The sequence below is a fragment of the Schistocerca americana genome, chromosome 3 (genome assembly GCF_021461395.2).
Source record: "Schistocerca americana isolate TAMUIC-IGC-003095 chromosome 3, iqSchAmer2.1, whole genome shotgun sequence".
NCBI classification, from domain to species: Eukaryota; Metazoa; Arthropoda; class Insecta; order Orthoptera; family Acrididae; genus Schistocerca; species Schistocerca americana.
The window spans coordinates 500,668,709-500,681,384 of NC_060121.1; positions in this window are offsets into that span (position 1 = coordinate 500,668,709).

The window sequence follows — 12,676 nt, forward strand, 5'->3', positions numbered from 1 at the left end:
TGTCATGCGCTTCACGACGATTTTCAGAATATGTGATACATGTAGAAACAGAAGTTCTTTAGCGAATTCAGCATGACTGGATGGTGATTTCAGCCCTGTTATTTGAAACAGAGTCTCGCCGGCGCTTCTCTGTATTGATAAAAGACGGTTCGACTGACAGGGAGATATCACAGAAGACACAGATCAACACTTGTATCAGGTTGTTGCGTAAGTTCGTAGCATTTTTGTTTTGCATGTTGGTATCCCTGTTGCTACGGGTTTATTCAAATGTTCAAATGTATGTGAAATCTTACGGGACTCAACTGCTAAGGTCATCAGTCCCTAAGCTTACACACTACTTAACCTAAATTTTTCTAAGGACAAACACACACACCCATGCCCGAGGGAGGACTCGAACCTCCGCCGGGACCAGCCGCACAGTCCATGACTGCAGCGCCTCAGACCGCTCGGCTAATCCTGCGCGGCTACGGGTTTATTCATCGATTGTGTTTTTTTTTTTATTTACTAGTATAGTTCACTGTTGCTATTTCAGATAATGTATCGTTGTTTTGTCATTTGGTGATATTGAATGAACGCTAGAAAATGGAGTGCCATGCGGAGAAATCGGAATATTTCTGATACATTTCTCTGAATTCAATAGAGGGGCAGCAGAGGTATCATAAACATTTGCGCCTGTATAGCGATAATGCTATTTTAAGGAGGGTCGTTTTGACCTCAGTGACTCTCCACGTTCTGGAAGACCTTCAGGGTTTGATGGAATCGTTTAAACGCATTAATCCACAATGATCCACTCATTGCACTCGAGAACTGTCAATCTCGTCATCAGTTGGCTCGCGAACAACACTGACCATTCTTAGCCCGTATCGGTACTGCTGACTAGAAATGATATCTTTATTTTAACATAAGGAAAAAAAGAAATGGTTTGGCTCGAACAAAGCAGCAATTACCTGTATAAATACATGCTCGCATCCACAAAAGATAATGTTATGCATTTGGTGTAACAGCGACGGTGTGTTGTACTACGAATTGCTTCCCAGGACTGTAACCATCAATAATGACATTTGTTGTCAACAAATGAGACGTCTTGCAGACTTAGTCCGAGAACAACGACCAGGAAGAATGCCTGAAGTAACGTTACTCCACGATAACGAACGCCTACGTTCTGCTAGACTTACAAAAGCTCTCTACTGCATTGGGAAGTCATTCCTCACCAATCTTATTCACGTCATGTTGCGCCCTCTGAATTTCCCCTTTCCCGCCCTCTATCGAACAACCGCCCATGAACTTTCTTTCCAGATGAAAATAAGTTCCGATGATATCTCGACGAGTCCTTCGTCTCAGAAACTGGTTTCTACAGTCGCGGAATCTAAAAGTGACCCCAGCGTTGGCAGACTGTTGTAAATTTTGGTGGAGAATATATTATTGATGACTGAAGTTTGTATTATGTTTATCTGTCGTGTTCGTTAAATTTGGAAAAACACCACTAACTTATGCACCAACCTAATTCCGAGAGTTCCGGACCCTGTACAGAAAATTGCAATAGAGATCAACATAAGCATCATTTCCGCCATTTTTATTGCTCATGACAACAACACATTGAATGTTGTACCACCTTACAGCGAGACCTTCAGAGTTGGTGGTCCAGATTGCTGTGCTCACCGGTAGCTCTGATACCCAGTAGCACGTCCTCTTGCATTGATGCATGCCTCTATTCAAATGGTTCAAATGGCTCTGATCACTATGGGACTTAACATCGATGGTCATCAGTCCCCTAGAACTTAGAACTACTTAACCCTAACTAACCTAAGGACAGCACACAACACCCAGCCATCACGAGGCAGAGAAAATCCCTGACCCCGCCGGGAATCGAACCCGGGAACCCGAGCGTGGGAAGCGAGAACGCTACCGCACGACCACGAGATGCGGGCATGCCTCTATTCGTCGTGACATACTATCCACAAGTTCATCAAGGCACTGTTGGTCCAAATTGTTCCACTGCTCAATTGCGATTCGGCGTAGATCCCTCAGACTGGTTGGTGGGTCAAGTCGTCCATAAACAACCTTTTTTAGTCTATCCCAGGCATGTTCGATAGGGTTCACGTCTAGAGAACATGCTGGGCACTCTAGTCAAGCGATGCCGTTATCCCGAAGGACGTTACTCCGAAGATGTGCACGATGGGGCGCGAATTGTCGTCCACGAAGACGAATGCCTCACCAATATGCTGCCGATAAGGTTGCACTATCGGTCGGAGGATGGCATTCACGTATCGTACACACGTTACGCCGCCTTCCATGACCACCAGCGGAGTACGTCGGCCTCACGTAATGCCACCCCAAAACAGAAGGTGGCTTGCTGCACTCGCTGTGGAGTGTGTCTAAGGTGTTCACTCTGACCGAGTTGCCTCCAAACACGTCTCCGACGATTGTCTGGTTGAAGTCATATGCGACATTAATCGGTGAAGAAAATGAGATGTCAATCCTAAGCGGTCCATTCGGCGTGTTGTTGGGCCCATCAGTACCGCGCTTGCATGGTGTCGTGGTTGCAAAGATAAACCTCACCATGGACGTCGGGAATGAAGTTGCGCATCATGCAGCCTACAGCACACAGTTTGAGTCGTAGCACGAAGACCTGTGGCTGCACGAAAAGTATTATTCAACATGGTGACGTTGCTGTCAGGGGTCCTCATAGCCATAATCCGTAGGTAGCGGTCATCCTCTGCCAGTAGTAGTACTTGGGCCACCTGAGCGAGGTATGTCATCGACAGTTTCTGTCTCTCTGTGTCTCCTCCATGTCAGAACAAAATTGCATTGGTTCAGTCTGAGTCGCCTGGACACTTCCGTTGTTGAGAGACCTTCCTGGCGCAAAGTAACAATGCGGACTCGATCGAACCATGGTATTGAGCGTCTAGGCATGGTTGAGCTACAGATAACACGAGCTGTGTACCTCCTTCCTGGTGGAATGACTGGAACTGATCGGCTGTCGGACCCCCTCCGTCTCATAGGCGGTGCTCATGCATGGTTGTTTACATCTTTGGGCGGGTTTAGTGACGTCTCTGAACAGTCAAAGGGAATGTATCTGTGACACAATATTCACAGTCAACGTGTGTCTTCAAGAGTTCTGGGAACCAGGGTGATGCAAAACTTTTTATGATGTGTGTATATTCAAATACAGAGATATGTAAACAGGCACAATACACCTATATAAGTCAACAAGCGTCTGGTGCAGTTGTTAGATCGGTTACTGCTGCTACAATGGCAGGTTATCGAGATTTAAGTGAGTCTGAACGCGGTGTTACAGAAGGCGCACGAGCGGTGGGACACAGCGATGAAGTGGGATTATTTTCCCCTACAAACATTTCACGAGTGTACCGTGAATATCAGAAATCCGGTAAAAATCAAATCTCCGACATCACTGCGGCTGGAAAAAGATGCTGCAGGAACTTGACCAACAACGACTGAAGAGAATCGTTCAACTGACAGAAGTGTAACCCTTCCGCAGATTGCTGTAGATTTGATTGCTGGGCTGTGAACAAATGACAGCGTTCGAACAATCCAACGTAGCGTCGTCGATTTGGGCTGTCGGGGCCGGAGGCCGACTCGTGTAGCCTAGATTACTGCGCGACACAAAGATTTACGCCTCCCCTGGGCCTGTCAACAGCGACATTGGACTCTTGATGACTGGAAACATGTTGCCTCGTTGGACGAGTCTCGCTTCAAATTGTATCGAACGGGTGGACGTGTTTGGGTACGGAGACAGCCTCATGAATGGACCCTGCATGTCAGCAGGTGACTATTCAAGCTGGTGGATGCTCTGTAATGGTGTGGGGCATGTGCAGTTGGAGAGATACGGGACCCCTGATACGTCTAGATACGAGTCTGACATGTGACACGTACGTAAGCACCCTGTGTGAGCACCAGCATCCATTCATGTCCATTGTGCATTCCGATGGACTTGGGAAGTTAGGATAATGCCACACCCCATACGTCCAAAATTGGTACAGAGTGGCTCGAGAAACACTCTTCTGAATTGAAACACTTCCGCTGGCCACCAAACTCACCAGACATAAACATTATTGTGCATTTCTGGGATGCCTTGCAATATGTTGTTCAGAAGAGGTCTCAACGCCCTAGGTCTCTTACGTATTTATGGACAACCCTACAGGATTCATGGTGTCACTTCCCTCCAGCACTACATTAGACATTAGTCGAGTCCATTCCATGTCGTGTTGCGGCGCTTCCGCGTGCTCGCGGGGGCCCAACACGATTTTAGTCAGGTGTACCAGTTTCTTTGGCTCTTTAGTGTATTATGAGACCCACACTTGCACATATTAAGAATGTTTTTCTGCACGGACACCACCATTCTCCAAGCATTTTTTTTATCTTACCACAAACGTTTTGAAACACTGTGCATAAAATTCCGGTAGTTGCTGTTTCAGCAATTAACTATTATCAAAACATGGAGAAGCGTCATGAACGAGAATGAGGGCTAACGATTTAAAGACCACTTCGCGTATTGCTGAGATGAGGATGTGGGCATATACTGTCGCGAAAGAACACAGTTTCGTATTTCAGCACGCTTTCTCCTCGATTCTGTATGCTACCTCCCCGTTTCATATCTGTTTCGCATTTCACTTCAAATAAAATAGAAAATGGATAGCAAAAGACAGTTGATATTATCTTCTGTACAGACGTGAATTCGAATAGCGCGATGGTTTCACTGTTGTTCAATTTGTGTAGTGACACAAGATTGACATGCTTCATCAATAGTCATTCTGTAACCTTGGTATTGCCAAACTGAATCATTGAAGTGGTGACATGGTTCAGTTTCGCAGCCATCAAGCCAGAGGCAAGCAACAACAGCATGAGTAACTTGCTAAACCGTACATCGAGGATCTGTGCTTACCCGTGCGCACCCACTGCAGGCAGTCGCGCTCTGGTGTTCAACGATGAAGCTTAACCACAAGATATCTGATACACAACACTATTCCAAACAGATGTTTCGAAAATTTTCCGAACGGAAACACTCAGTATGAAGAGGTAACAAAACCAATATTGCGTTATTGTGATGCTGGTCTTAATGCTGGTTTTATGCAGCTTTCCACGTTGGTCTCGCCTCTGGATTACTGTCCGTTTCTGCGCTAACTGTTGCGATCTTTATGCACTTGAACTCGTTAACTGTATTCAAGCCTTGATCTTTCTTTACAGTTCTTATTCCTTACGCATCTAACATCAATTTGACTATTCCTTGATGTCTCAGGATGAGTAATATGAACTGCTTCCTTCTTTAAGGTAATTTTTTTTATCTCCAGTTCAGTACGTCTTTATTAGTTATCCAATATACACTCCTAACCTAGAGCATTCTTCTGTAGTACTACATTTCAGAACTTTTAATTTTGTTTTGTCCTTACTGCTCTTGTCCACGTGTGTACTTGGCTATGCCTGAAGTGTTATAAGAAAAATCTTCCTAAAGCTTACATTTCCATTACATGTTAAAATATTTGTCTATATCAGGTACTCGTTTCTTCCTATTCTCAGTGCACATTTTATACCATCTCTACTTGGGCCACTGTCAGGTCTTATGTCGCCAAGTAACGAAAGCAGTGTACTACTTTTCCTGTAGTATGTCTTGACCTCATTCTCTGAACAGTACCAATTTTAATTCGAATCCACTTCATTACCCTTGTTTCACTTTTGTTGCTGTATATCTCGTATCATCTTTTTCAAAACACTATCTGCTCTGTTCAACTTATCTTCCTAGCCATTTACCGTCTGAAATAGAATTAGGATGCCTTCGCCAAACCTTCAAGTTCATATTTCATCTCGCAGATTAATTCCCTTTCCGTATTTATCCTTAGTTTCCTTCACTGTTTAGTCAGTAGAAAGATGGGAGACAGGTCTTGTGTAATGTTGTTGCTCTAATTTGCTATGAAAGCGGTGCTGATATTCAAGACCATAAAAGTGGGTTAAAAGCTGTGAGCTGTCTGGGGAAGTTAACCTTGCATTACTGAGCAACTGTTTCACCAGGTATCCAGTCTAGCTTACCAAATTCCCAACCAGACTAACATTAATTATAATCTTTTAATCGTCATACGACAACCGGAATTTAAGTAAAAAGAAATAAATCAGTTTATATTTGGAAATTTATTTTAACATTGATCATTGAAATTTCAGCATGTTAAACTTGATTCGTAACTAAACTGGTGCCTTATTTAGGATTGTGAAAATGTGAGTTTGTAATCTTACAGAACACATCAAATATGGAGCCAAGATTGGGAGACTGCGTACAACACTGCATTCATAAAATAACACACGAAGAACGTTGAAACATATGCAAGAGGAAATTAACCACTACCAAAGAAGTTACGTTCGTAGCGCAATCCAGTCCGTCATGTAATTACCACACACTGGTATACTAAATTCACACTAACTCTCTGTGAAATCTTCCCGAAAAGAATAGCTGAGGGCTACTTTGATGATTACACCACATGCTTCACGTGGTCAACTTGGTTTACACAAAGAGTGTAACTCCACAATAATTTTGCTAATTAAAATAAATTAGATCGAAAAGCAATTTACAAAAGGAAAACCTCGAACTGGTTACTAACGTCTTACTATTAACCTGATGGGTCAAACAATTGTATAAGCACGTGGTACTGGTCTCACACAGTACACCCCACGTGGGTTGAACATAAAGAAAAGTTGCTATATTGAAAAATATTGTCAAGACGAGACGTTATAATCTCACGCACATTCGCATTTAAGATTGATGATCTTAGTTAGAGTTACTGATCAACACGTGGTTCCACTTTATTCACAAAGAAGTGACAAAGCAACTACCGGAGTATATTCTGAACTTCACACTCGAATTACACTGCGTTGCAATTTAAGATAACATTAGATATTTTAGAGCTAAACCTGAAATAAAGGTGATTAAATTTTCGGTTAGGCTGAACTTAAGAAATCCATTGTCCTACGGACTTAGCAGACACGCGCTTAGCCGGAGATCTTAACCACTTCAGACGCTCGCGGCGGACAGACTGCCGTGGTCCCTTCCTGAGGGTGGCTCACAAATACAAACGGAAGTGGCCAGAGGGGCAGCTTCCTATACCAACATGACAAGGGACGGACAGGACCATACTAAGAATAGAAACATCTCTGCTTTTAGAAAGCGTAGCTACCTGTTCCGACGTTGGTCCTACTGTTCTCTAGCAGACAGGCTTGTCTGCTACCCTCAAGCATGCAACTAGAAATACATTTGCTCATTCATCCTCTCACACAGAAGGGAAGGGGGATGACAGTATCTTATCATATACAGTATATAAAAGAAAACGGATGTAGGTTCCGTATGAGACTGTGTGACATGAATTACATATAAACTGTGTTTTAAAGTGTAGTAGTGTGACAGATCGTTCTTGTTTATGTGTAAAAGTAACACTTTCCACTACTCAGTCTCCTCCCAGGTAGTCAGAAACGCCACAGTAAATTTAGAAGAGGAATTTATGCTGTAAATGACAACAGATTTAAGAAATTAACGTGAAAGGAATCCAACAGAGACCTTTCACTTGTAATTCTCACCCTTTGTCCGGTATTCGCTGTACTAGACTATCAGCCAAAACTTATCCGAAATTTGTCGTTTCTGAACTAACTTCGCCGAATCGATGTGGGAAGATATGCAACTAATCACCAATGTGGTAACTGAATACACTGTCTTAATAAAGACATAACGTAAATAAATGTAATTACAAAAATCAGCTCAGAGGGATTAGTGGAGTTTATCATTAGTTGAAATTAGTATTTCAGTGAAATTCGAATCATGCAGTGAAATGACTCAGTGGCCAATCCTAAAGCGAACATTTTTTTTAATTAGTTGTTTATAATTATACCTAAATTCAGGCATAAACATTTACAGATGTATTCAAGACATCTGCGGAAGTAAATTCTCGTATTCAGGTAAAATGGCTCTGAGCACTATGGGACTTAACATCTGAGGTCATCAGTCCCCTAGACATAGAACTGCTTAAACCTAACTAACCTAAGGACATCACACACATCCATGCCCGAGGAAGGATTCGAACCTGCGACCGGAGCGGTCGCGCGGTTCCAGGCTGTAGCGCCCAGAACCGCTCGGCCACACTTGCCGGCGTATTGAGGTAAAAAAGAGTTAATTAACTTTAGAAGTGTTTAAAGCAATGGTAAACAAACTGGAAACTGAGTAGATCACTGTGGGTCATGACACGATAACAATGACGTAACGTACCTCACTGTAATCTTTGGTGTTATGAATCTTGTCAGACAAACTTCTTGAGTCTTAAATTTCACTGTCAATATTACTTCATTTAAACCTTAATCACTTCAGACTAAAAGCAAAACACCAATCAACCCTGGTAAACGACAGCCAAGACATTGATGAAGAATACTATTAAATATTCACAGAAAATTAATTAACATAGTTAAATAAGAAGTAAAATTTACTATGATTAACTTTAAAAGTCAGTCGTTACTCTTGTTGCTCAAACTTTAGTTAACTACGTTAATTAATTAGTCACAATGTTGAAGTATCAGTCTAGAGAAAAAAACTGCCTTTACTTCCTGGCAAAATTTCTTAAGCTCTATATGAATCAAATATTACTTTCATAATGTGACACCAGGAATATAGTACAATAGGACATGAATCGTTTCCGGGTAATATTGACGTGGAATACTGAGGTCCATGAAATTATGATAAAAGTTCATATGAAAATTGTATTGTGCAGATCATACACAACATTGACAGATCTAATACAAAACTAATGATCTGAGGTGGTTCGAAGTTAACAGTTTCGCAATGTTCCATAATTTCAAATTATGTCGTCTCTAGATGTCAGTATTCCTTTGCTGTAAACGAAACTGTACTCTTCCATTTATTCATCTTCAAGCATACTTATAAGTAAGCCGGTTTTGTTGCGCTTGTAACTTGAAATGCATATCGCAGCGACAAGAAGTTGCTACAAGCACATTCGTTGCACCAGAGCCACTTGCCCTTATAGTCTGTTGCTATCAAAGACAATCTATGCTCCAAAAATTTCTTTTCAACCACTCAGGCAGTTCCAGTTACTCCACACAATATAAAATACCTTATATTCACTGTATGTCTTTGTGCAGATTTGGAAAATTTCTTTTAACCGTTTTAGATCATATTTCGTTTATGACTAATCCATTTCTCATCTTTATGTGATCCAGTCACGTTAACGTGAGCCCTGCCTATGTTTCATGTCAACGTGCAGTAACCACTCACAGACGACACGTGGCAGCATTAGCAGCGGAGGGTACAGAAAGCATGTCGGAGACATGCGGAAAACAGTGCAGTCATCGTAATGCGAAAATGGAGCGATTTATCCGACTATTAAAATGGCATAATCGTTGATTTTCGGGCCAAGGGTGGAAGCATGTCCGAAACGGTCAAAATTTTAAACTGTGCGCGAGTAATCTTGGTTAAAGTATACCGCGCATAGCGACATGGCGCTATTCAAAACAGCCGCCGAGGCAAGTGTAGTGCACCACGGGCCGTCGAAGACAGGGGTGAACGACTGCTGCGAAGATGTGTATTGGCGAATAGACGTGCACTGTTGAGCAACTCACCGCCCAGATGAACCAACTGGCTATCAACATTCTCTCCACAACGACCGTTCAGCGAACAATGCTTCATTCACCCATGTTGCTGTTTAACGGCAGCGAAGGCTCAAATTTGCGCGACAAAACCGTAGCTTGACATCCATTGAGTGGCGACTAGTGGCCTTTCCAGAAGAATCGTTTTATGCTCCATCGGACATATGGCCATTGACGTGTGCGGCGTGAAACGTCTGAAAGCAAACACCTTGAAACAATCGTCAGAAAGGTACAGGCCGGAGGAGGGAGCGTTATGGTCTGGGAAATGTTTTCGTACCATTTCCTTGTGTGATCCCGTCGTTATAGAAGGCACAATGAATCAAGAGAAGTGAGCATCTATCTTTGAGGTACATGCAGTTGTTTTTCCTCGTCATGATGGCATCTACCAGCAAGACATAGCAACCCGTCACACAGTTTCCAGTTTACGTGCATGATTCGCAGAGGTGAGCGAAGCGTTTACCGTACTTCCGTGACCACCAGACTATCCGCATTTAGCCCGCATCTCGTGGTCGTGCGGTAGCGTTCTCGCTTCCCACGCCCGGGTTCCCGGGTTCGATTCCCGGCGGGGTCAGGGATTTTCTCTGCCTCGTGATGGCTGGGTGTTGTGTGATGTCCTTAGGTTAGTTAGGTTTAAGTAGTTCTAAGTTCTAGGGGACTTATGACCACAGCAGTTGAGTCCCATAGTGCTCAGAGCCATTTGAAGCCATTTTTTTATCCGCATTTAAATACAATCGACATTCTGTGGGACAATCTTGTCAGCCTGTTCGCACCATGGATCCACAAGCGAGAAACCTAGGGCAAATGGTCGCAGCACTGCAGTCGGCATTGCTGCACATCCCTGCTGGTACATTCCAGGATCTCATTGACTCTCTTCACGCACGTCTCGTAGCGATCTACGCTGCAAAAGGTTGCTATTAAGACTTTTGACAGGTGATCACGTTAATGTGAGTGGACTGTGTATTTTTTAATATTTGCACAATAGTGGAAGTGATCATAAGTAACAAATAAGAACACAAAATATCACAGACTTGGAAAAAATAAGAGTAATATTACAGTACCAATGCTGTATTAAAGTGTCCGATATTGTGTAGGTTCTTCAGCTCTTACTTTTGCTTCAAGTCCGTTGACTCTTATGACTGAAATCATGTTTCTGTACAAATTATAGATAGCCTTACGTCCCTGTAATTTATCCCTGCTGCCTTTATAATTTCAGACAGTATCTTCCAGCCAACAATATCAAAAGCTTTATCTAAATCTAGAAATGTAGTATTGTTTCCCGTGATATATTTCTCTGGAAAACAAACTGATTTTCCCTGAGGATGGCTTCTACCAGTCTTTTCATTCTCCAGAAAGTGATTTTTATTGGCACTTCGCAACTATTGACTCATATGTCAACAGTTCACACCATTCACATCTGTCAAGTAGGATTGTTACACTCTTCTTGAAGTTTGATCATATTTCGTCTAACTCATACACTGCAGCGTCAAACAAACTTGTGTAAGCATGCGTATTCAAGTACAGAGATATGCAAAAATGGAGAATACGGCGCTGCGGTCGGCAATGCCTATTTAAGACAACAAGTGTCCGGCGCAGTTGTTAGATCAGTTAGTGCTGCTACAATGGAAGGTTATCAAGATATAAGTAAGTTTGAATGTGATGTTATAGTCGGCGCACGAGCGATGAGACACAGCATGCTCGAGGTAGCGATGAAGTGGGGATTTCCCGTCCGACCATTTCACGAGTGTACCGTGAACATCAGGAATCCGGTAAAACATCAAATCTCCAACATCGCTACGCTGGGAAAAAGATCCTGCAAGAACGAGATCAACGACGACTGAAGAGAATCGTTCAACGTGACAGAAGTGCAACCCTTCCGCAAATTGCTGCAGATTTTAATGCTGGGCCATCAACAAGTGTCAGCGCGAGAACCATTCAACAAAACATCATCGATATGGACTTTCTGAGCCGAAGGACTACTCGTGTACCCTTGATGACTACACGACACAAAGCTTTAGCCTCGCCTGGGTCCGTCAACACCGACGTTGGGTTGTTAATGACTGGAAACATGTTGCCTGGTTGGACGAATCTCATTTCATATTGTGTTGAGCGGGTGGAGATGTGGGTGCGGAGACAGCCTCTTGAAGCCTTGGACCGGCATGTCAGCGGGGGACTGTTCAAGCTGGTGGAGGCTCTATAATGGTGTGGGGTGTGTGCAGTTGGTGTGATATGGGACCACTGTTACGACTAGATACTATTCTGACACGTGACACGTATGTCACTATCTGTAATCACCTGGATCCATTCATGTCCATTGTGCATTCCGACGGACTTGGAAAATTCCAGCAGCACAGCCCGACACCCCACACATCCAGAATTGCTACAGACTGGTTCCAGGAACACTCGTCTGAGTTTAAACATCTCCGCTGGCGACCAAACTCAACAGACACGAGCATCATTGAGCATATCTGGCATGCCTTTCAACGTGCTGTTCAGAAGAGGTATCTACCCCGCCGTACTCTTACGGATATATGGACAGCCCTGCAGAAATCATGGTGTTAAATCACTCCGGCACAACTTAAGACTTTAGTCGAGTCCATGGCATGTGGCGTTGCGGCACTCCTGCGCGCTCGCGGGGGCCCTACACGATATTAGGTAGGTATACCAGTTACTTTCTCTTTTCAGTATATATTTTACATACCAGATGCAACAGTTACGTCATGGCTGGACATCGCAAAGATCTTAATTATTGCGAGGGAATATTATCTACTCGAGGGATCTTTCAAGTTTTTCGGTGTTTCGACAAATTCTTTTCTCCGTATCGTACCCCCATCGCATCTAGATACACTGTTGAGGAACAGCTTTGTGACCATCTGCTTAATAGATTTTTGGTCCACATTTAGAAGGCAGTACAGCAGCGTTTTTGCGTGGTGTCAATCGACAAGTCCTTGGCGGATTTACAGTTGATGCGGCCCTAGATAGGGGTCGTCAAACTGCGACCCGCGTGCTGCATGCAGCCCGAATCAAACACGAG